This window comes from Anser brachyrhynchus (genome assembly GCF_964034855.1).
Source record: "Anser brachyrhynchus genome assembly, chromosome: 23".
Lineage (NCBI taxonomy): Eukaryota > Metazoa > Chordata > Aves > Anseriformes > Anatidae > Anser > Anser brachyrhynchus.
This window is the reverse complement of record NC_137716.1, coordinates 5,452,272-5,477,957: the sequence shown is the minus strand read 5'-3', so window position 1 is coordinate 5,477,957 and position 25,686 is coordinate 5,452,272. Positions and strand designations below refer to the sequence as shown.

Here is a 25,686-nt window from a genome sequence, read left to right as displayed (position 1 = left end):
CAGGCAAGTGCAGAGCAAAGCAGAGGTGGCGAGATCAGCTGCCCGGATCCACAGGTCCCTGTGTTCCCTGTCTGTTTGCGTTGGACAAGACAGAAGCTTCACAGAGGTCAAAGTGATGATTCACAATGAGACAGCCAGAGACACTGCCATCCAGACCAGAATTAACAGCCAGCCTTGGCTGCAGGGTAAACTGGGACAGCTCGGTGTGACAGAGGAGCGTGCATGCAGCTGTTGATTATTACACGCGGCCTTGCCTTATCTAACAGTGCAGCTAGAACTTACCATGTAAACATCCTTTATGAATAGACATTTTTTTTTTCCTTGTAAGACAACATATAATAACACGAATGATCAAAAAGGAGGAACCTCTCTCTGTTACCGGGACAACTATTATTAGGTCCAGTCACTGTTCTGTAACCTGTACCGTAAGACTGGAGAGCTTGCACTATCTATAGTGTAGAATATCCCAGAATATAAGGAACTTGGACGTGGTGATCAACATGCCAAGGGGAGTTGTGTCAAGCTGGCAAAAGAAGAGGAACGATAATGTCTGAAGGTAAACTTTGCTAATTATAATGTCATTGTAACACTGAAAAACATACCCACAGGTCAGGATGACCCTGGCCCAGGTGAATACCCTTCCACTGAGCACGTGTAGATTTTCTAGATAAGATTGTAAATCACTAACCAGTTAGAACTTAGTGGGATGTACTAAATATGGAGAATTGTATAAAAATCCACAGGGAAAGTCCAGAGTTGGGCCAACTTTGTGGAAAGCCCCCTTGTACCCAGACTTGTGCAATTCTGAAATAACCAATATCTCAACCTAGCGTGTGCATTCAGCTTCTTGCACACTGGGTAATGAATCCAAATGTTTAGTTGGACAACATCTCCACGGACAGGATCAGCACAGCGCTGTGGGAAAATCTATCATCAATGCTGCATGAAAATGGGGTGCTCAGCATCTGAAAGGTTTATTTGTGATCCACGTTACCATATTACTCTTTTTATTTCTATCTTCTTTAAACAGTTACTTTTTTTCTAAGGAGTACCTTAGTGTGCAACAGCTAGACAAGGTAGAGGAAAGAAAGAGCCTGGAAGGGAACAAATAAGTCTCTGGCTTGAAGCGTTGGTGGAGATGGAGTTAGAATGAACAAGATGGAGAGATCTGGAGGCTGCAAGAAGTCCAGGGAATGTGACAGACACACGGTCAGGTAGCAGAGCAAACAAACTGGAGCGGGCAAATGCATTTCAAAAATTTAGACAAATGCGGGCTAAATAAAAGGTAATCATCACTGTGGGTGGTGGGGGTTTTTTTTCAGACTCGGTTCTAAAAGGCAGAGGTTTGGCGGCTTGGTTTGTTTGTTTTTGCAACAAGAAGGAAATACAAGTTTCTTCCAATTTCATTTAAGCCAAAATCTTCCCTCCAAAAAAATGTAGCCTGCAGCAAACTCAGAAGATCTTGTAAACAGGTAGAACTGGACACGGCGACAAAAAATATGCAATTTTACAACAGAAGCCACTAGACAACTCTGACTCTACAAGAGACAGGAAAATCAGGGAAGCCCTGGTCTTTTTACTCTGGATCTAGAGCACAACTGCTGAGGAAGGCAGGCATGTAGGAGCCCTGCTTTTGTATGTGCCATGTCATATGATGCCTGGATAGGATAAAATCCTTGAAATAGCAGCTCTGTTCCTGCTCCTCCTGTGGTGGGAGGTTGTTTTCTTCCTCCTTCCCCTCATCCGATGGTGAGGAGCCTTCCCATCTGTAGCTCAGTTTTGTCACAACCAGTTTCATACAGAAATGCTCAGACCTGCTGGTCAGCAGGAACCTTTCCTTCTTGTATGGCACAGGCTGAGACCCCCCCAGGCAGCCAGGATGGGGACTCGGGACTGCTTCAACCTCCCCCACAGCACACAGACATAACAAAGACCCTCAGCAGTTATTCAATTTCCCCAGAACAGAGGCAAAGCTAAGGGACTGCCTTAGTACAATAGGGTACTGCCTTAGTACAATACCCTAGGATATTGTACTGGGGCTTTGCTGTCAGCCCTGAATTGTGCTAGGACCTTATTTTTCATGGTAGATCCCCACTATGGACATTGCTGAATGGCCTCGTAGACGTGGAGCAGCTCTGTTCCCCACCAACAAGACCCTGGAAGTGGCATAGGCACCTGCAGCTGCCACGGTGAAGAGGAAAAAACAGCCCCAAAGCATCACGTCCGGGTATATAATGCATCTAGGAAAATATGGTGTGATGGCCTTGGGAGGCAGATCTTGAGAGTGCCTTCTCTTGGCTTGGCTTTGGGCTTTTTCATGATTTTTCGGTTGTTGTGTTTTTTGTTTGTTTGTTTGGGGGTTGGGATGGAATACATCAGCAAGATGGGCCCTTTTCTCCCCTAGGCCACAGGATGCTATATGTCCAGGAGTTATTTACCGTGAACATCACCACCAGGCCCCGGGACTTGATGCCCACCAGGACCATCGCACCAGGAGCTGTCTGTGGCCAGCAGTCACAATTCTGCCTGAAAAACACCCAGGCAGTGATATGAATGCACAGGGCCTGGCCCAACCACTAAATCAGGGGTGCTGAGCTCTGACATTTGGCAACAAGCCCACCTGTCCTTAAATACTCTCACAAAGCATCTCCCAACGTCGGCCCCTGCAAGCCGGCAAGCCCAAGGAGATGGTGCTGACATGAAGGGCCTGGTCACCACTGTGCTGGGGGGCAGATAGGGAGCATGCCTGCATCATCCTAATTAGTGTGAATCATTAAATAAAAAGTCCCCTTCCTGACTTCAGCATGTGTTACTGAAATAGCTGTATCAAAGCTGCCTTGTCAGGGGACGAGAAGTGTCTGCTGGGACCATGCAGCCATGGAATTATTCCTTGCCTTTGACAAGATCAATTAAATACTTCTAAGTCTTTTGCAGTAATGAATTAACTTCTCATCTTTCCTCCCTGTCAAGCTGGAGTGTAGCTGCTGAGTAAGCCGACATATCTGGTCATGCACACAGTGACCAGCTTGTGACCCCCATGGCCAGGCTCTGAACCAGCTGAAGGCAGAATTATGCTCCCTGGAGATCTCTGCTGGGGTCTCTCAGCTTGCTGCCTAGCCAGCTGAGTCTCAAGCTGTAGGTCTGCGGCCATGGTCCAGACATGAAGGACTGTGAGCACTTTCTGACAGAGCTCCAGGGTCTCTCTTTCCCTTGTTGTCATAGCCCCGGATAAAAACATGCCCTCCACCACCACCCTGAACAGGCGTCTTCAAGCTGCAGAAGATTTCACGTCTTTTAGCCCAACTGACTCATGCAGCTGGGGCTGGCGTCTCCATTTCTATTTAGACACCAGATCGAAGCCAGCACCAATCAGTGAAGCACACCCAAATTCATAGAATCACAGAATCATTCAGGTGGGAAGTACTCTTAGTTTATCTAGTCCGGATTTTAACCTAGTAGCAACAAGTCCACCACTAAACCATGCTACTAAATTCTACACCTACACGATTCTTGAAGACCTCCAGCTGGCTATCAACCGATACCCCAAGGTCACTTTCCACCAGGCAGCTTTCCAGCCACTTTTCCCCCAGCCTGTAGCGTTGCATGGGGTTGTTGTGCTCCAGGTGCAGGACCCAGCACTTGGCCTCATTGAACCTCCTACATTTGGCCTTGGTCCATCAATCCAGGCTATCCAGATCCCTCTGTAGAGCCTTCCTGCCCTCAAGGAGATCAACGCTCCCACCCAACTTGGTGTTGTCTGCAAACTTACTGTGGGCTGCATTCAATCCCTTCATCCAGATCATTGATAAAGATATGAAGGAGAACTGGCCCCAGCACTGAGCCCTGGGGGACACCACTTGTGACCAGCCTCTGACTGGATTTAACTCCACTCACCCCAATTCTTTGGGCCCAACCATCTTAATATGGTCAAAGCTGTAGGCATGAAGAAAAAGCTAAGTAATGTGCAAGATGCAGATAACCTTTGCTTATTCTCAGGTTGGAGTGATGCTGAGCTGATTACTGTCTAAGCCCTTCCATTTGCCCTTTCCTTCTTTCATTCCCAAATAACAGACTCTAGAGACATCTCAGCTCCTTCCCGTCAAAGCCAGAATCTGAATTAATTATGTGCTAAGAAAATAAAGATAGCTCAACAGACTTTAAATCAAGGAGAACAGTGTGTTAAAGAGTTTGAACAAATCACATTACTTTGTGTGCAGTTTTAGGGCTGGCAGAAATAAATCTCCCATCAATTTATTGATGGTGACAAATTCTTTCAGAAAGAGCACACTCAGGGAATGTTTCTCTTCATCACTAGGCTGTCTGCGTGAAATATCTAGGGCCAGATTAATGTGTCCCGTTTAAGGTGTCAACACAATTTGTGTCCCTGAGCCTCCACATCACCTGGGCTGAAAAATATGAAAATTACTTGAAACTATCTGAAAAATATGAAAATTACTTGAAACTGTCTGTTGTTTTTTGGATGCTTTTCCCTCTGCAGCTGTCTCAGCACCCCTGTCTGCCTGCTCTGCTGACCCTGCTCTGTACATTAGCTGCGTTGACATCAGCTGAGAGGTTACAGCACAGCTTTTCCAACCACAGTGCTACAACCCAGTGGACTTCATTGCTTGGCTCTAGCCTGGTGCTGCTCCAGGGCAGAGTTAAGGTGCTCGGATTGAACGGCTGTCTCTTTACAGTTTGCTCTGCCTTAACTGTGAGCAAAGCTCAGTGTGAGATCACTGCCATCTCCCTTCGCAAATCCCTGATTCACACTCTATTCACACATACAGGAACAGTCTTCTCATCATAGCCCAGATTTGTCTAGGAATCTATCCCAGGAGTGGGAGTTTTAGACACCGGAGGGACTGCACCTGCCTCCCAGAGGTGCAGGCATCATTACAACGATGGACTCCAGAAACTACAGAGAGCACCCAAGTTTCTCTATGCATTCTGTCTGCTTTTCCCAGAAAATTAGCGGTACTTATAGGAGCAGAGGATTGGTAAACCAGGCCACATACCACAGGTATACTGAGGAGGGAGAAGCTCAGGTTGTCTGCTGAGACTTTTTTTCTGTCCAGCTACACTGCCCAGACCCAACAGCTCAGTGACCCACAGTTCCGAGTGTTTGCACTTCTTGGAAAGCTATTGGACAAAGCGAAGGGAAGCCGGTGTCTTATTTTGCTACGGATTACCTAGAAATCACGGGAGAGGGAAACCTCACTGGCAGGTGGACCAGCTGTGTCACAGCAGGCACAGATGTCCTAGTCAGGAATCTTTAGTTCGTATTGCTAACAATAATGCTGAGCCAGAATACATGATTACAGGCCACTAATTATTCTCCTTTTCTTTCTGGAGAACAGCAAATGTATTTACCGGACTGAAGAAAGAAAAATAGAGACACAAGAAACTACAGGCTCTATATAAGCCCAGCTGCAACAGCACTCAAGGCTTCTCAATTATAATGCAAACTAAATAAATAAATAAATAAATAAATAAATAAATAAATAAAAGGGAAATGAGATAAAATGCTGAAGCATTATCAGAGTATGACTATGCCAGGCAAACATACAGTTCTCTTCAACAAAATCACTGTTTAGAGAAAGAAATTCAAATTAATATCAATCTAACAAGATTTTAGCGAAGCACTTGGTATGTTGGGAAATCTGTACTCCATAAGGAAAGGAGGTCTGAAGGACTAGGATAACGAAATGGACATGAAGATAACAGTGCCATGGGCAGGGCTGTATATTTAAGCCATAATACCAAGAATTCCTGCTGGAAGCTGAGAGCTTAACAGGTAGAAATGAGACAAAGGAGGAAAAGGTAAATGAAACAGGAGGTGCTCACAGCAAACAGAGAGAAGCAATAAGGGCAAGGCTTTACAAGCACTCATCTGGAAAAGTGTGTGCAGGTCCATAACACGGTCTCAAATTGGGCTGGATTCAGGGAAGGCTGTACAGGTCATCAGTGGGATGTGAAGTTTTATAAGAGGAGTCCAGAAGGCAGTCAGCCTTTCACGCTGCCATCCCAAGCAGCCTCCTGCCGTGTAACTCTTAGGAGGAGAGGGAGAGACAGCTCCACCTCAAGAAAGAAGCTTGGACATAAGAGCAAGAGGCATGGGCTATCAAGGCAATATGGGGAAATTAGGTACCCCACAGTGCCCAAAAATGTTCCCTTGGGTCACCTTACTCAAGCAGGCAAAAACAAAGGAAGGGAAAAACAGAGACAATGAGCTTAGGGGATGAGTACATGCAAAGACAGGAGCAGAGCTTGTGTCATCTCAGCCCTCTGCCTCCGGTGTCACAGGAAGATGGCTTTTTTTTTTTAAAAAAAAAAAAAAAAGCAACATCAGCTCCCAGAGTTTAACTAGAAACACAAAACAAAGCTTAAGTAGATCACAATTCGCACTCAATAGAATTTCCTTCTGTGCTTGTTTTCAAGTGAGTGTCACAACATCGAAGTGCTTATCATGCCCTGAGGTATTTTTTCATCATAGCAGATATTTAAGAATTGTTTTATTCTGTGAAAACTTACCAGCAGTATATGCTTAAATAATATCCTTAAAACCTGCACTTGTACCTAGACAGAGCTTATTGAGCTTCATCTTGCAGCCACTGGGCCTTTTAACACCTGTAAAACAAGGTGGTATCGCTCTTCTGTTCTCCAGCCAAGCAACCGTCTTATCTCCCTGTGATAAGACATCTCTGATAATCCAATCTTTCACTGAAATGCCTCTGTTTCCCACCTTCACTCACTGGTCACATTTTTCACCGATTTTTCTCCAATTTATTATCATCCTTCTTTGCCCCACTGATATTGCCAGGAAATACTCCTCCACAGTGTGAGGAAAGGCAGGCCCTCTTCCAGTAGATATGCCCCCTTGAGTGGGTAAGCCTTACAGCAGTCCAGGTCAGGAAGGGATCTTTTCCTAGTTTCAGTAACACTGAGAAGGACGGGAGCCTTGACAGAGAGCTCAGCCACCAGCCCAGACACTCTCGATGTGTTTCGGTGACTCTGCCTCACATATAACTGCACCACAAGCTTTTTAGCAACAGGACTGCTGCTCGCAACAGACATGGGAACCACACTTCCCCCACACCAGTCGCTATCTCGGCTGAGCCTGTTTCCATTTCCTAGGGCCAGGGGTGAGCTCATCTTTCACTGTGGAAAGCCCTGGAGACTTGCATTAAGCCAGGCAATTCTGAGAGGGCCTCAGAGCAGCTGGACGTGCTAGTGCTGCGTCATGTCACAACCTATCACCAAGCAAGCGGTGTTTGCAGGTAACACAACCGTTCCTGGGAACATGATATACGTTTGCTGATGGAATAGTGAGAGACGAGGCTGGAATTTTTTTCCCCCGAGTCTATCCCTGGTTAGGAAGGATCTACATCAGCATCTCAAAAGAGAGCAGGGGCCACTTGTTCCAGTTACATCTGCACATATGTGAATGGAAGACCCCACGGAAGAACCCAGAGAAGGGACCCAGAGACTTTGCCTTGGAGAAGCCCAGCTTTGCTTTGGCCTGCTGAATGTGGTCTGTACCCCTCCTAGTATCAAAAGCTATGAGTGAATCATGTGAAGAAGGCGTGTAATGAATCACAGAATGAATCACAGAATGGTTTGGGTTGGAAGGGACCTTAAAGATCACCTAACTCCACCCCCCTTCCATAGGCAGGGATGCCACCCAATGGACTGACTTTGAGTAAGCGCTTGTGATTGGGAGTGCGTGACTCATTAGGAACATTTAACGATGAATTCATAGACCTTAGCACCTCCCTCAAGCTCCCTTAAGAAAAGCTGAAAACCAGTTGTTATTTCTCGGGGATTGCACACAAATACGGACACATTCCCTTATCCAAATACCCAAACTGGCCCCCAGGAGCACCTGCATACTCCAAGCACCTCCCAATACACGTACACAAGCAGATTCCCAGCACCCACTGTATAAACAGACCGCTCATACACACACAGCCTCTATATGCATGCAACACATATGCAGTACGTATGCCCCCACCACGTGCACATTCATCCTGTCCCTCCCACACACCCCAAAGAACACACACACAATGTAGTATGCCTACACAGGCTTTTCTTTTACTCCTTGGACAGGACAGACCCCATGCATCACTGATCTGCACCCAAACTCCTTGCCTGGTCCAGCAGCCCTGTTTTTTTGAGAGTCCCTCATAAGACTAGGCTCTCCAGTCTCTGGGTCCTTACATCTAATTCACCCTGCTAATGACTCTGCAGAATTAGAATAGAATAGAATATCCCAACACATCTCGCTGCCTCCTCCGGAGCCTTCCCCAACAAGCTCAGGTCTCAGGGATTAGGAAAATGCCCTTTTAGCCTATTTGTCACTCTCAGTTTGAAGGCAACTTCTTGTATATCCTGCACTGCTCTCTCTCCAGCACCTACGATGCTCCTTCTCAGTAACGTGCCCTACACACAGCCCAACGCCATAAGCAACGAGAGAGCTTCTGAGTGCAGGTCCAGCAGGGGCTGGTGTCCAGGGGACCTTCTGCAGGGAAAAGAAGGAGGAAGATAGGGAGCAAAGCTAAGCACCCTCCACAGAGATTCTCTACAGGCAGTCTATGTGGCTTATTTATTTATTTATTTATTTGTTTATTCGTGTTTTTAATAGCCACTAAAGGAAGACAGAGTACATGCCTTCCATCAGCACAAATACAGCGATAACAATTTGCAAGATAACTGCCGAAAGAGAGAATAAGTGTTTATACTCTGTGCAAAAAATGCACAGAAATGGTGACCGATTCTTATAAGGCGGTATGTAATTGTATTATTTTTAATTAGCAATTAAATGTCTTAGTAATTTCTTGCATTTAAATACTAGTGTAAGTACAAATAATGCTAAGCAAATCAGGTCTTTAGCATTTAATTACTAGGCTCTTCTATGAATTATTTAGCAAGTGGGCAAATACGCTGCTCCAAAGAAACCCATTGCTGCAATTAAAAGATTTTAAATTGTTTTTTGGTTCTAGCCTGGAACCATTCATATGCAACAGGATGCATAGCAGTGCCTGGGTATTTCTGTGGCTGGTGGAGCTGAATTCCCCAGAAGAGCAACCCAGCTTGGCTGTAAGAGTGTGTGTTGGTTTACCCACCCCAACCTGCCCTCCCCCTGAGAGCTCAGCTTCCTTGCCATCCTGCAGCACTGTGGGTTTCCACAGTACCATGTGTGCAACTTGCACCAACAAATTACAACAAGCTACTAGATAGCCAGAGCTATCTTAAGGAAGATTTTAAACAAAGAATATCTTGGACTCATGAAAGCAGAAGCATCTCTTAATACCATCTGTTCCCAGCAGTGAAATAAGCCCAAGGATGCTCAGAACAGGCACTTGTTTTGTCAAAACTCAGCTGATGAGGATTCTCCCAGAACTCCCTCAGAACCAATCTGCATCTCACTCATATCTAACCTAAATCTCATTAGCTCCAAATTAAACTGATCACTTCCCATCTTGTCCCATCGGATGCAAAGAACAATTGATCCGTTCATAACAGCTTTATGTGTTGAGAGGAGTTCACTCCCTTTCTTTGCTGATCAAATTCAGCTTGTTCTTTCAGGCTTCCTGGTCCTTCTTAACTCTCTCAAGTCTTGCTGCTTTCTCCAGCAGAGAAGGAGTGATGTTGAGAACGCGCAGGGCTCTACAGAAAGATGATAGAGGCACACAACTTAGGCCAGGCAATCAGGCCACCCAGGAAAAACTCTGCAGACTCCCTGCTCTCACTTTTCTACACAGCTTCCTAGACTAGTTGCAGAGCTTATTTCTCAAATCTGGGGGAGTGTAGGACAACCTTAGGAAAAGATAATTGCAAGAGGAACATCCCATCCCATCCTAGCCCAAACAGTGCTGAGTCTGCGTGGTGGAAGGGAGACTGGTTCTGCTCTGCCTGGGATGCAGCCAGACAGGGCTGGGTTGTACTGAATTGTGCAGTGAAGACCCTTCCCGTCCTCTGGAGGTCAGTCATGGGGGGAGAGAGTGGAAGAACAGTCTGCCCTAGAGCTGAAATTGGATCGTCCGTTGACGAACCTCCTGCCCAGACAGCAGTATCACTGCCAAACCCAAGCACTTGTCAGGCAGGGGCTCCTGACAGGTGAAAAGCAAGAAATGGGAAGACAGGTTCCTGAGAAGCTGGCATGGTAGGTTCCCAAGACCATTTCCTGCCCTGCCCACCTTGGGCTCTGCTCAGCCCATCACTATTCTTGGCTGTGGTGGGAAATGAACATCCGGGACATGCATGTCTAAGGCTAACCTGATCCTGCTGACATCAGATGGCCAAGCTCTAACCCATCTTGGGGTTACACCACAGTGCTGGGGAACTCGTCTGTAACTCATCTCCTGTATCCAGATGGGCCTTTGCATCTTTAAGGCAAACCATCCATGAAGAAGGCCTGTATCTAGTGGAGTCCCAGGTACAGAGAGTCCCTTTGGAGCACAAGAAACAAACTGCACAGCCAGGGTATCCCTACAAAGAGGCAAGTCGCTGAAAGAGCACAGTAAGAGCTTCTTCTGCCATGGAAATGACGACTGCTCTACAACCCATAGTCCCTACTTGATAATAAATCCAAAGGGACAATAGAGTTTTCAAACACCAATGTGGGCTAATTGCTCTCATTAAGGGATATCAAAAGAAAAAGAGCAAACGCCCTGCCTTTGGAAGTCTCGCTGGGAATTTATCCCCTGCACACGCACAGCTCAGAGGCAAGTGGAGGATGGGAGGGGAGGAAAGCAAAGGGACTGATAACCTTGCTGGAATCAGCCTATGTAAGGCTGCCTGGAAGAGGTCCCCGCCTCTACCACAAAGCACTGTAACCATTTACACACTCGTAAAGTGTAAGTGTGAGGGCTGCACAGTCACACCGGGAGACTTCTGATTTGAAGAAAACGCATCCCAATTTTTGCAGGCAGTTTTATTACGCTGCAGGACCCAAAAGGATGACCTGAGGCAGCCAACAACAGCAATCCGGAGCAGAGCTCCTCCAAAGCAGTGTCAGAACATCTCCCGTCAGCTGAGATGAGCTGATAAAAATGCAGATCAATTCCAGGACTAGGTCTGCAGCTCGTGTAAATCGATGCTGCTTCCATGACCAGAACAGACTGCTACTAACTCAAACTAACGTTATCTATCAGCAGCAGCAGGAGAGACAAAGCTGCAGGAAGCCAGGGTATCCCATTCCTGCTTCCCTTAGGCAAGGTGCTAATCAAATCTCACTTCTTCCAGTTCCCAACATCTGAGGCACTACCCTACGCCAAGCTATATTTAAACGAGTAGCAAATGAGCCATGCAGACAAAGGAACTGGGAGCTACTGTGCTGTTGACACTTTTGAGCCTTAACTAGATCCAGTGCCTGCTCCAGGGCTGTGCTGGGATGTAGGGTGGGTGTGAGAAAACAGTTGTCAGACCTAGGGGCAATCACGAACCTGCTACAGACACAGGACTGCCCTTGATTGCAGCAAAGGCTCAAAATACTTCCCAGCTATCATTATCTCCTTACTCCAGGCTGTAGCCAAAGCTGCCCATGACTTCCCTAGCGGATGACACCACAGGCAGGGATGCATGTGGGATGAGTGATGTAAGTGGGCCTTTCCTGCTCCACTGACGGCTCTGGCACAGGGCAAGGCTCTTTGATCCCTACTTTAAACTTATTTGAGAGTACAAAAGATAGCCCTGGTGCTTGCTGATGCCTGCTATATTCACCTGTCGTCAAATATTTCAGTGCTAATGAACCCTGGGGTTCTTCCACAGGCATCAAAAGATCATCTTCAGACCAAGAGTTTGCTAGTTCCTATCGATCCAGTTGTCCTGATAGCAATTGGCAAAGGCAGCCCTACAACTGAGTCTCTCCCCACTGCTCTAAATCTTGTAGGGCACCGTCAGGACATCCTGATCTGCCAGTACTTGGTTGGTGCACTCAGGTTTGCACTGAAGCCAAGCAAACACGTAGGCTCTCCATGACAAAACCCAGGGGCTCCAAATGGACCCAGCCCTTCCCGTGTAGATTCTCACAAGTATTGACACCAGAAATATCTCATCCTGCTGCTGACACAGTTCTGCATCCCGCTGCTGTTCTCCCAGCTGGACTCTGGAACTCAGCATACAAAAAGGGAAATAGGCCTTCACTGCCCTCCTCTCAGGAGCAGGGACACAGGCTTGGAGGACCAAAGCAGCAATATTACTTCTCAGCTCATCACAGGCATCCCTGAAGCCCTCTCTCAGCTGGGTCACAAGTCAGGGACCTTCATGTCAGGCTGCCTAGCAGACCCTCAGAGGACATAGGATGCCCATAGGATGGGGCATCCACAGCCTCTCTGAGCAACCTGTTCCAGTGCCTCACCACCCTCTGACGGATGAATTTCCTCCTAACATCTAACCTAAATCTCCCCTCTTTTAGTTTAAAACCATTCCCCGTTAACCTGTTGATATCTGATTGAGCAAAGAGTCACTCTCCATCTTTTTTATAAGCCCCCTTTAAGTAATGAAAGGTTGCAACGAAGTCGCCCCGGAGCCTTCTCTGTAGGCTGAACAGCCCCAGCTCTCTCAGCCTGTCCCCGTAGGAGACATAGGAGACCTTGCACTTGGGCTTGTTGAACCTCACTAGGTTAGGTGACAACGGGTCCAGAGGAGGGATACAGAGAGATCAGAGGGCCGGAGCACCTCTCCTATGACAAAACACTGAGAGAGCTGGGATTACACTGCAATAGTGCTTACCTCTCCCAAAATAACAAGGTCCTGATCACACATCAAAGAGAGCAGGAACAGAACAGGACCCAACCAGGCAGTGTTTCCAATATATTCATGCTGGAGGGAAGGAACATAAAGCAGGACAGCCTGAGCAGCCTCCATCCTCCCTCATTTGCCCTTTTGATCTCATTATTCCTCTAACTGATGTTAGTCTGCAGAAAGGCCAGGCAAACCCTTTCTCTTGTCGTTGCTTTGACCCGCTGTACAACCGCAGCAAGGTGCCCTGCTCCTCCACTGTTACAGGTACCTCAGTGACACCGTACCCATATTCGAGCAAAGTGGCCCAGTGGCCCCTGGAAATAGGCAAGGGGAGGAAATTTTAGCTGGCTGGTAGGAGAAGGATATCTGAGGCAAGCAGCCCATATCCAGAACGTGGATCGGTATCACTGGGTTCCAGTGGGGAGGAAACTGGAAGGCTACTCCAAGCAAAGGGCAGGAAAAAAGGGAGTGAAAGGAGAGAAGAAACAGAGAACAGTACAAAACAAAAGACCTTGATACAGGAAAGGAAAAATTGGCCTGCATTGCTCACCCTTCTGGGCCTTAATCCCTTCATTAGCACCCGTCTGATACAATTAAAGACAAGCTCTCCCAAATCTGCAATGCAGGCTGTCTGCACCAACAAAAGGTCCTGTGGATTCATCCCTGCATTTACTGGTACCTCCCAAGCCGAGGAGCATTTTCCATGCGGTGCAGCTCCGTGGGGCTGGCCCAGGTCTGGCTGCACCCATGCACAGGACTGGGCTCTGCACTGAGGAGTGATGGAGAAGATCAGCTGAGCACATCGTTCTGGGGTAAGCAGAGCTGGAGCGTGGTGCACACAACCAGCAGGAGCAAATGCACAGGGAATGAATGAAGAAGGTGCAACCAACACCAGAAAAAAAAAAAGAGAATGGGGTACAAAATGGGCCAGGACAAATGAACAAGGAATTAAGGACAGGGCCAACAGGAGACGAGTGCCAGGGTTGGTAGTGGTTGCAGGCAATAGCTTTCCTGTTACTTGGTCTCTGCACTCCTGCTTTGATGGAGGATCAAATTCTATTGAATTCCCTATTCTTCTGGATCACCAGCTCTCAATGGTGGACTGCCTTATCTATGCCTGCACCTGACCCTTTCTCCAGTGGAACACTACTGCAGCTAAGTCTATAAACCCCACGACGACACAAACTGCAAAGCAATACACCATAGCAAAATAAAATGTCTCTTTGGGGCAGCCCCATCTGGCCCCAAGAGCTGACAACCCTTGCAAGATCCAGAACAACCTGCCGGCAAATTTATCCCAGCCTGAAACCCTTACATCTTGCCTTGGTGTCTTCCCACAGTCCCTTCTAGGAGGGGGTTTGTCCATGCCCACCTTGTCCAAGCACCACATTCAGTAAGCACAACTCACGGTAACTTAGGCAAACGTCAGCCTCAGCTGAGGGTCAACTGTGCCAACAACTCCTGTCACCTCCACACTTTGTACAAAACACCAAGAATCTGTGTGCAAGATGCACGCAAGACCCCCCATCCATTCCCAAAGCCCCCCAGCTCAATGGGCTTTTATTAATTGGGCATTTATTTAAACCCTTTTATGCTGGCAGGGGCTAAAAGCAGCACACTGCTGGGTACTCACAGAACCCAGGCGGTGCTGAGATCACGGGTTTGCGTTGGTTCTGCCTTAATCCCATTACATACGCAAAGAGCAACACGTACAAGAACCAGACTCATGAAGTACAAAGCAGGCTGCTGGAAAGGGATAGAGGTAGCAAAACTGGCAAAACCTCTCCTGCAAGGCAGTGGAGAGAACCATAGATTTGACAGAGGTTTTTCACTTTAATTTCATGAGCATTGCCAGAGCTGGCCCCACACCAATACCTCACACCCCGCAGGCAGAGCCTTCATCCCACACCCCCTCAAGCCGGGCCAGATAGGAGCTCAATGACACAGTAAATATTTGGACGATGGGGGGCAGGAGACGATGGTAAAGCTGTCTCCGCACATGCTGTTGAAGCAGCGTGTGACCATGCACATAGGTACTGCCACAAAGATGCACGCACATATTTAAGGTACGCATATCTGCCTGTGTGCCCTGCCTGCCCCTGCTCACATGCACTGAAGAACAGCGTATGGCTCTGCTTCTCCCTGCGGGCTGAGCGGTTACCCATTTATTGTGGCTGTTCTTGGCCTATCACTTTCTGGTTTATTATCCCCTTGGATTTATTTCTTTATTTCACTTAATGCACCGAAGAATTGATATGCTTAGAGCATCAGCACTCAGAGATGCTTTCAGAGCCAACTCACCAGATGACCGTGCAGGCTGCAGTGGTGGGTCTGGTTTGCTGTTGCTGCCTGGAGCACGCAGCTGGGGTAGAAGAGTGATGAGGACAGGCTGCTACTGCCACAAGAAGCAGCCCTGCACGGCCACACACCTTCATGACACGGAAACAGGGATGAAGACTATTTTAGAGGTAGCTGGGCGACATGGAGATTAGGGCTGTGAGCACTGTATCCTCTGGCGAGAAACACCTCCAGCCGATTTTGTTGGAGAAATGGCCTGTGTGCAGGGGGCTCAGAAGCTTGGAGAGGAAATAGAGGCAGTTAGTCCGAGCTGACAAACTACCGCTGCTGTCGCTGCAGGTCTTGGGAGATGAGCAAGTAGGTCCCATAGGATCCACAGGAGAGGAAAATAACACTGCACAAGATCTACTACGGCATTAAGCCTTGTGACTCGACTGATCCCCAGAGAGGTGCACTTAATTCTGTGGCTCCACTCCCTGCCCCTACCCATATCCCTCCTGTCTTTCCAGGATAGCAGCAACATTTGCTGGAGGGAAAGATTACACCTCGGGAAGAAACATGATAGCTTCTCACGGGGCATGAGAAGTCACTGAAGAGCAAAAAGGAATTGCTTGGAGGAGAGCCTCGCTGTGCAAAGTCACCCAGTGCCAAGGTGTGCCTCCCTGTGCCATGCAATGAAGTAGATCCCACAGGGAGCTCTGAACCCACTGCTGAGCCCAGACCAGTCTGGGAAGATCCTACACGAAGCACAGCACGAGTCTGCATTCTCAGAGGTGCAAGAAGTCACCTGGATCCTCCTCAGCTCCAGCAGCACGAGAAACCAGAGCAACTACAAGGACGGGCAGGGACAACCTGAGCCCTTCACAGTAACTGCAGTAAAAAAGCAGGAGGAGAGGACAGCCGTAGCCCGTACATCTGGCACACACGGCAGTCATCCTGCTGCTTCTGACAGCTCTTGGGACTATAAAGGCAATGCTTTAGTGTCAGCTCCTGATTCTAAGCATATCGGTTATTATTACAAAAGGGAGAGTTCCGTGGCTGGAGTAGAAAAGCACGGTCCCAGCATCTTGGATTGCTTCTGTAGGCAAAATGATTTTAAAGCCAATTTCAGGATTTTGGGAGCTAAACTCATGATGTTTGATCCTGGCACTGACCATATTGCAACAACCATCTCGCTCAGCACTCACACCCTCTGCTTCCCCGCGGGGGTCTCTCTGGGACCTGGGATGGGTAACGAGGCCAGCCTAACGGGCCACTTTCCTCCCAGCCTCACAGGAGCCAGCTGCGAGCCCCACAGGCAGCCTGCTCCTGCAGCACGGCTGGGAGAGGGGAGTTGCAGTCCTTTCCGCAGCAGGACAGAGCAAGCCTGGAGGAAAGCTCTCTGCCACTGGCACTGTGGGCCTGCCTCGCCTTTGCAGGGCCTGCCCAGCCCAGCAGATCCAGCAGCCAGGAGCATCTTTCCTCCATCAGTCCACCCAGACCACCTGAAGCCAGCGGAGCACTACTGAATTCACCTCTCCTACACAGTAATATGGCTTGGCAAGACATCTGCTAACTTTCACAGGGGAGTCCTGGCCAGAAACTGCTGCTGACAGCTCCATCCTCTGCTACCAGGTCCATTTGTAGCTGTAAAGCAGAGCTCACGGGGTGCGTACAGAACTGTGTGCTGTACCGGGGTGCGACTGGTCTGTGGGAAGCAGGGCCCACGACGATCATGAGCCCGGATCTGAGGACAGAGCAGCAGAAGGATGTGCTGCACTGCAGTATCTGGGGTTTGGAAGTCATGGTGAACATAATTCCCACCCAGCATCTGGTGTGAAGAGCCAGCAAGGATTCTGAGTGCTGCACAGTTTGGTTTGGGGTTCTTAACCGAGAGCAGGTGGCCCCACAAGGGCAGCACAGCCAGCCCCGTGGGTGCCAGCTCTGGCTCTCTGGGTGTCCGGGTACCTGTTGTCATTCTCCACAAACCAGGAAGAAGAAGCTCCTCCAGGCAAAAGGCTCTGACCATGTGGAGCCACACATCATGGAGTACTTCGTGACCAGAAGTGAAGCTGAGGTGGCCAGATCTTGCCCATTCCCCAGGACAAGGCCACAGGTCACGAGCCTTTATCCAGTGGGCCTGGTCCAGCTAGCCGAGGGCTACTACTCCCAGGTGTCAGCCAAGACACATGAAATGCCCATGGAGAAAAGACCCATGGTGAGATCCAGGTGCTACGACAGCACTATCCCAGTGTCCAGTGGTCTTCTAGACAGACCTTGGAGAAGGCAGACCCGACGCCAACATTATCACAGACAACCGTCAGCTTTGCCCTTGGGGTTTCTTACTGGCCAAAGGAGTGTGAGCGGCAGGTTCAGTGACACTGGCCAAGCACGCCACCAGGACGTGACTCTCCCACATCCTGCAGGTCTCAGACACCATCCTGCAGCATTTGAAGCAAATCAGCTGGCAGACAGGCCTTGGCACTATTGACCGGGAGAGGATCCGTTCGGGAGACAGAGGCACACCCGGCATCCACCAGGCCACAGCCAAGACCTGGCTCTGCTGCGTAGGGACTAGGTGTGAAACGAAGACACACGGGCACTGCAGCATTACACGGCAGGACCTCCCCACGGCAGTAACATCAACAAGACATCTCAGGACTGCCCCTGCCTGCAGAATGCTGCTAGAAAGAAGGCGAGGCAGAGAGCATTGATAACAGGGCCATGGGGAGAACAGGAAATTCATGGGGTAGGAACAGGGTTCGGTTTGAGTAAGGGAAGCACAAACAAGACCAGACCTGATGTCAGCAAGCAGAGACAGATCAGAGAGGAAAAAAATACGTGCCTGAAGCTGGGCAAAGTTCTCTGCTTCAACGCCAGTTAAGTAGCAATCAGCTGTTCAGGGAAGAGGAGAGCAGAGCAGCTCCAGGAGCACAGCACAGGCTGTAAGCACCTTGCTCCAGCTGGCTAGGATGGGACAGGCCAGGACAGAGAGAATTTATGCCAGCTTTCCTGGCCCGTGCAGACCCTGAGCCCTGCCCAAGGGTTTGGTCTGCTTATCTCAACAGCACAATCCAAAGGAGCTCGAGGCAATGCTGAGCAGCAGGTCTGGGACTCAGAAGGGTTCACAGGCTTGAGACCCACGAGCAGACCACTGCTGTGAGCAGACCCAGGGCCAGGGGACGTCAGGGATGCTGATCCCTGCAGACATAAGCATTTCAGACCCTATTTACAGGTCATTCTGCAGGTCAGCACAGCTCTGCCCCGCCAGGTGACAGGTACACGTGCTGCTGCCACCGGCCTCCCAGCAGCCTCCCTCCTTGTGGCCCCATGCCCCGGGGCAGACAGCCCCATGCCACCTCTCTCACAGCCCTCTTCTTCTGCCTTTATGCCTTTATCCCCTTAGTTAATTGTAGTAGATCTGCACTCGAAGCAGAAAAGAAGCAGTTTAATGGCCATTAAGTTCCCCTTCAGAATATTAGATTCTGACCCATCAATTTTACTTCGTAGGCACATTTGCAGTGAAATCAGAGCAGCTCCGAGGCACCTGACAGCTCAACAGCGCTTTCCTCGTAGAAGCAGCTGTTCAGAAAACACATCAGCTCAGGATTTACTGACAGCTTGCAACATGAGGTAGTACAGAGCCAGGAGAGGATGCCACCGGCTTCTCTCACCCATGTCAGCCTCCATGAGCAAGCCACACAGCCAAAAAAAATGGGCCTGCTGCTGCATCCCCGTGGCTTTCCAGCACCCACCCACGGCCTGCCGTTGCTCCAGCCCTGACCTCTCCACGATCACCAAGGAAGTGCTGGTCACTGCTGTGCAGCCCACTCCATCCCCCGAGGACGGAAAGCTGCCCCAGCCAGGCTGCAGACAGCGCAGCAGAGCTCGCCGAGCACTGGAATAAAGAGCAGATTTCTCTGGCAGAAGCACAGTGAGGAAGGCAGCAAGACCTTGCCCTGCCAGCGCCACTTTCAACAGGTAAATAGCACGCTGATACGAGCAGCCAGCCTCTCCCAGCCCGGGGAGCAGCTTGGCAGGGGCCGTGCATCCTCAGAGCAGTGCCAAGTCATTTCCAGGGGGCCCTGCAGGCTGGGTGTTACACCCATGCGACGTGCTTACGTCCTGCAGAGTCGGTGCCAGGCGTCCCTTCCCTTTCTGGACCTAGACCGTGGGGAGCACTCCCGAGCATGTGTCCCACAGAGGCTCCCCAAGGGTTCCCTGGGGTTTGGGGAAGAGAAGATTTGGGTGTTTACTGCCAGCAAGGACCAAACCAGGGCTGAATTGCTAAAGGCAAGACCAGAGGTGCACCACGACAGAGCTGCCTTCACCCAGTCCTCCTGCCAGGACAACCTGGTGGCAGCCGGGGCTGCAGACACCTTCCCGAGCATCCACCAGCCCCACAACAGCACTACGAGAACTACCCCCAGAGCAAAACGGGAGGATGTTTGCAACTCTGCCACCGCCCAGCTGCAAAGCCTGGCCTGGCATACTCCTAGCCAGACTGCCGTGCCTGCCCAGCCCCAACGCGAATGTTCCTGGGACACCAAGGTCCCACTGGGTGCAGTGGTTCTGTTCGGCTCCAGATCTGTGCCCCAAACCAGCAGGGATCAAACGAGGCAAAGCGATCGGAGCCGTGAGTGCCTGGTTACGGGACCACGATCTGAGCTTGGGGTGGTGAGGCATTTGCAGTGCACAGAGGGCGAAATTTGTTAAGTAGCCAGAACTCGCGTCGTACCTCCCCTCCTATGGCACACAGGTCTGCCCTGCCCTCCTAAAGATTTTCCATCCCTTATTTTGGGGCAGATTTATGGCAAATAGTAATAGCTGGGAAAAAAGAAGAACAGATCCTGGAATGGCACGGATTTAAAGCTTGAAGTGAAGTGCTGGGGAGCCTACAGACACTGTCAAATCCATACCTGTCAAAAGCCAACGGCTTTTACCCTGTGTTTAACATGAGGCTCTGCACCAAAAATCGTCTGAGCCAAGCCCAGTCTTCCCACTGTCTTTCCATGGATTGGGAGAGATGAATTCCCTCTGCCATGGGCTGGGCTCGCTGACACACCCAGCACTGCAAGGAGAGTTCCTGCAGCTCCAACTCTTCCTAGGAAGGAAGATTTTGCTCTTTGGCTTGTTCCTTTATCCCAAGGGTCTGTGCAGTTCTCCCCTGCTTCCAGACAGAACCGCGGCTCCAGAAGGGAGAAATCAACTTAATTTAACTCAAAGTTCTTCAAAATTCAGAGCAGCACTCCAGCCCCAGAGGGTGGGCACTCCCCGAGGCCCTTCGGTTGGGTGGGGGGGGGGGGGGGGTCTCGCAGCCGCTCCGTCACTCCCCGCTGTAAGACCTCCAAAACCAGCAGTTTTGCAGCAAGCTGCAGAAATCCCCAATTTCGGACTTCTCCCCCCGAAAAGGCCCTTCCCGATTTCCTGATGTGGCAGCAACAACATTTCTCCCAAAAAAAAAAAAAAAGAAATAAAACCAACAACCTTTACCACCACCACCCCCCCTCCGCCACCCGAGGCTATCTCAGACCCCCGGGGGGGGCTCTCTTCCCCCCCCCCCCCCCCCAACCTCCCCGAGCCCCCCCCCCCCCAACCCCCCCAATTTCTGCAGGGCACACCGCAGGGGGCGATGCCCCCGGCAGCCGCAACCGCCTCGGAACGGGGAGCGGGGCCGGGGGCTGCGGGCGCCGGGGGGCTGCGGGCACCGGGGGGGCTGCGGGCACCGGGGGGGCTGCGGGCACCGGGGGGGCTGCGGGCACCGGGGGGCTGCGGGCACCGGGGGGGCTGCGGGCACCGGGGGCGCTCCCCCCCCCCCACCCCGCGCCGCCCCTGCGGAGCCTCTGGCGGGCGGTGCCCGGCGCAGCCTGGCCGTGCTCCGCCGCCTCCCCCGGTGCCACCGAGCCCAAACTTTGCCGGGTGCCCCCCCCCCGCACACCCCTCACACGAAGCCCCGGGGGCAGCCCCCGGCTCACCTGAGCTCCGGGCGGCGGAGAGGGGCCGCGGCCGCCCCGGAGCTCCCCGAGCCCATCCGGGGGAGCCGGGGAGGAGAGGAGCGGCACCGGCAGCGGCAGAGCTTGCGGGGTTTGAATTCGTCCAAAGCCGCCGTGATTGGGCTGCGGGGATCCGGGGGGGGGGGGAACCGGGGCGTGGGGGATGCTCCGGGGTGGGGCCGGGGCAGGGAGGAGCGGGGAGGATGCGGGAGAGCGGAGGGGGGGGAGGTGGGGGGGGGGGGGGATGGATGCGGTGGGGGGGGGGAAGGGGGGGGATTGCGGGGGAACGGGCTCACGGGGGGGGGCGGGAGGTGATGGGGGGGGCCCGGGGGGTGCGGGGGTTGTGGGGGATGCAGGGGGTGGGGGGGCGGTGCAGGGGAATAGGGTCCTGCGGGGAGCCACGGGGCTGCAGGGCGGTGTGGGGGAGCCGGGGGGGGTGCGGGGGTCCTTGGAGGGTGGGGGGGATCCTTGGAGGGTGGGGGGGACCCTTGGAGGTGCAGGGTGGGGCGGGGATGCAGGGAGGAGTGGGACTGTGGGGTTTTTGCGGACACGGAGGGGGATAAGGGGGATGCAGTGGTGCTCTGGGGGGGATGGCGAGGGTGCTGCGAGGGTTGTGGGGTCCTGGGGAGGTACCGTGAGGATGCAGGGGGCCAGGCACGGCGTTGGGATGCTGAGCTGTGCACAGGAACAGACGCGGGGTGGGGGATTTCCGTGGGGTCGCAGGAGAGGTGTGGGGGTTGTGGGGCAGGGACCAGGGGGCTTCTAAGATGCAGGGAATACAGGGGAGCAGGAGGGCGCGCGGGGTGGTGCTGTGCAGAGGGTGATCTCTCAGGGAGGGTGCAGGGAAGCAGGGTAACACCCAGAGGAGGGGCGGGAGCATCCCAGGGGTACCCCAGGATCCATCCCAGGGGTACCCCAGGATCCATCCCAGGGGTACCCCAGGATCCATCCCAGAGGTACCCCAGTATCCACTGGGACCAAAGGGAGCGATGCAGCTGCAGGGAGGTGTGGGTGGGCACCAGGGCGAGAAGGGAGGAGGCACAGCCCAGGGGATGCTGGGGAAGGGGACACAGCCCTAAAAGAGGACCAGTCTGCTGGGGCAGGCAAGAAAGATCCAGGCAAAGGCCCCACGGGGTTTTCGGTCAGGAGGAGGTCCCCGACAGACGCAGCACTGCTGCTGCTTGTGCTCAGCACCAGCTCGCAGCTGGGAGCACGCCTTGCTGACAAAGATTAGCAAAAGCTCCCCCAGTCCTGCTGGGGCATCCCCAGGGGACTTTCAGGGCCAGCGTTGGGGACAACAGAGGACTTTTGTCCTCTGCAAAGGTGCAGAATGGATATACAGAGAAAAAAAATGGATTAGAGGGGCATTCGAAGCTGTGGCTACTTCTGGTGGGCACGACAGGGCTCAGCATAACTTCTGCAGGTGCTCAGTCCATGCCTGTGGGCCTATGTCAAAAAGAGTGCTACGTCTCCCTCGCACACTCAGGTTTTTTTAATGTTACCTATTTGTGACACGTCTGACGTTAGCACAGGCACCTTCCTGCAAAATCCTTTTTTTCCTAAGCACTTTGTCCCCGTAGAGCAGATGAAATGCTCACCGCATGCCAGACCCGTGCGTACAGAGGTGTGGTACCCCAGGCGTGGCTAACTAAGCTCGGGGGAACTGCAGGATGTGCACAGATGGACTGTGACAGGGAGGGATTGGAACCCGACCCCTCCAGCTCCCCGACCACTGCCAGCATGAAGCCACTGTCCCGGGGGCTGTCACCGAGGAGCCACTTTCTCCGTACGACCCCTCCGCCACGCAGCAGCTCCCAGGGAGGCTTGGCCCCCACTGCTGGATGCACCACGGCTCCCTGGAGCTGGTCTCTTCTCCAGGACGGGTCCTGGTTTCTGCCCCGTGGATGCTGCAGGCACTCAGCATTGGTTTTTTTGGGGGGGCAGGGGGCTGCAGGCTTTGTCTTCCTCTCTTACATCCCAGAAAAATCCCGAGATTTTTGTGGTATTACCACGACAAGCTGGTCTAGAGAGTGGGACGGGCGCTGAGACTAGAGGCAGGGGTGACCACGATGTGTTGAGACTAAATCACACGCTGCTCTCCTCCTCCAGCTCCTCTTGCACCTCCCAGGCACTGCAGAGGCTGCACATCCTTTGGGAGGAGGAGCAGGGACAAAACGTGGCTGGAAAACAGCAAAAGCAGGACCCACACAATCTGTCCCCGCCCAGAGCCATGCGGTGAGTCTCCCCAGCATCCTTGAGGGCTGGCATCTGCTCCGTACCAGCTCTGGGGCTGTCTGAGCTCTGGCCCTCCAGCACTTGCCAAGACCGGGATGAGTCACGGCTGCTACAAAATTCACACGTCCCGCGGGTCCCCACCAGTTTTATCCCCGGAGCTTATTTCAGCACACGACGAATCTAACACAGACCATTCCTACCGGGATCTGGGGAGCCTTAATCCCTGTGTCCAACACCGGAGGTGTGTTTTTTTTTAAAAAAAAACATCCAAAGCTCTTAGAGAACTGTCTGGGTGAAGGGAGGTCCTTGCTGGCCCACCCTTTGGGATATACTCTTGATATTTACCCTTCAAATCACGTAGGGCAGTGGTCTGCAGCTTCTAAAAACCCACGTTGAGCACAGCAGAGCTCCCACTGCACATGTTCCCCCATCCTTTCTTCCATCCTGCTCTTCCCAGGAGAGAGGAGCGGAGCTGCTCTGTCCAAGGCAGAGCTGGGGTCAGGTTTGTTCTGGGGTTCCCATTAATTGGGAATAGGTGCCCATGGGTGAGACAGAGGCCTTTGCTTCAAAGACAGGGGGAAGCTCAGGGCAAACACCAGCTTTAACAGCATGCACATCCACCGCCAGGGCCCAGGAAGGGGCTGCTTAGCTTCGGTTGTACAACTCACATTTTCTATTTGCTTAAAAAAATTCAGCCCTGCAGAGAGACGCCTTGCTCGGGGAGCAGACCAGGCAGTTGCCTACCTGAGGAGGCTGGCAGGATCTAAGAGAAAAACACGGAAAAGCGTCGCTGTGCACTGCTTGTGTGTATCTATGGTTACAGGAGCCTGTGCCAGAGCATGGAAGATGTTTCCAGGGAAATCAGACACGGTGGTGTCAACAGGGAGTGCAAGAGCTCATCCTCCATCGGGGTAGGGTTTGGATGCTCAGAGCAGACCCACACAGCAACCGACAGGGACAAAAATAAATGCCTGCCATTTGGAGGAGAAACCATCCCACACACAGAGGGTGAGGTGGGCTTGGCAGGGAAACACAAGCACCACCTGCTGCTGCAAACGCTTGGCACGTGTCCCCAAGGAGATCTAAGCATGTGCCGAAGAGCTTCTCTTGTCCGGGCAGTTATTGCACGGTTATTGCAGTTATTGCACAGTTATTGCACGGTTATTGCAGTTATTGCACGGTTATTGCAGTTATCGCACGGTTATTGCAGTTATCGCACGGTTATTGCAGTTATTGCACAGTTACAGACCTCCTACAATTAGAGCTTATCAGGCAGTTTTAATCTAGCATTGCATCCTTTCCAAAAGAAATTAGTTATTGAGAAAGTTCTTTTTTTAAAAAAAATCCGATGAGATTTTCAATATATTTTAAGAAAACTGTTTCATTGTTTTTGCTGCATTTGCTTTTTAAAAAAAGCTGTTTTGTGCTGTTATTCTCTTTTGAAATATACGTAAATCTCATCAAACAGCTTCAGTTAGCTTCCAGTTAGTAGTAGTGCAGCAGCAGAATGAAAATGAATGAAAACCACTCTAGAAAACACCTCAGTTGAAAGCATGTAAGGGAAATACAAGATTTAGATCAAGGATAATAATAGAACGAATTTATTCACCTATTAACCTGTAGCCATTTCTCAATTAAAAGTTATTTGAGAACCAGCAGTACAAAACTGCACGAAATCACGGTGGTTTCTAAGAGGTAATGCAGATACACTGAATCCTGTCTCCCTGGGAGATTTTCAGGCCTCTTCCAGCCCTCACCTCTTCTCCTTCAGCCTGGGACACCTTTGAAGGTTTTTCTAAAGGTGTCTGCGAGCTTTTGGGGGCCTTGTCACTGACAGATGGTTTAACACGGTTTAACGCCTTTAAAATTCCCTTGTGCAGAGGGAGCAGCCTCCCTGTATCCATGGAGCACAGCCACGTGTAAGTGAGACATGTTCTGCCTTCAGCTCTTCCCCTTCCCTGATGCAGAAGGAACTTTTTAACGTGGTGTTTCCCCTCCATGCTCTTTGGCATCAGGAAAGTGTTTTCAAATCATTTGCCTCGAAGAAGCTACGTGTTTTTCCCCCGTACCGTGTGGGCATAGTTACAGTCAGAAGAATCCACAAATTTCTCGGTAACTCATTCTTCCAGCGAGCTCGGATAACCCTACTGCTGTTCTCTTCTGCAGCACTCCAGGAGGACTCGCAGCACTTTTAGCTGATCTACTAAAGGAGGAGAATCATTCTGGAGTGATTTGCTGCTAAAATGAGGCTTCAACAGATGATATGAGCATCTTGAGAGAAAGCACAGCACAGAACCCTTCCGCTCCACGGACCTGGGAAAGGCAGGTGCATTTCAGAGATGAAATACACTTAATTTAAAAAAAAAAACACCTTCCACCTCTAAGCAACTTTTCTTAAACAAAGTTTCTTGGCACAGCTCTTTCCTTGTAGCTGCAA

General features: G+C 51.1%; 1 protein-coding gene and 1 long non-coding RNA gene across 4 annotated transcripts in view; one reads left to right on the top strand and one right to left on the bottom strand.

Moving 5' to 3' along the window:
• CTXN1 (cortexin 1) overlaps positions 1-21,135 on the bottom strand; it is a 36,024-nt gene extending 14,889 nt beyond the window's left edge. Inside the window, exon 1 of the mRNA XM_080566296.1 lies at positions 20,997-21,135. The gene's annotated coding sequence lies outside the window, so the exon portion shown is untranslated. The remainder of the gene's footprint in view (positions 1-20,996) is intronic.
• LOC308182166 lies at positions 20,966-25,407 on the top strand. Of its 3 annotated transcripts, none has more exons than XR_013941702.1 (4): positions 20,989-21,105; positions 22,600-22,927; positions 23,124-23,249; positions 23,945-25,407. It is a non-coding gene; the product is annotated as an uncharacterized lncRNA (long non-coding RNA). The 3 variants fall into 3 exon arrangements; XR_013941703.1 differs by having other exon boundaries at positions 21,012-21,105; positions 22,595-22,927; XR_013941701.1 differs by lacking the exon at positions 22,600-22,927 and having other exon boundaries at positions 20,966-21,105.
• Positions 25,408-25,686: the final 279 nt, after the last annotated feature.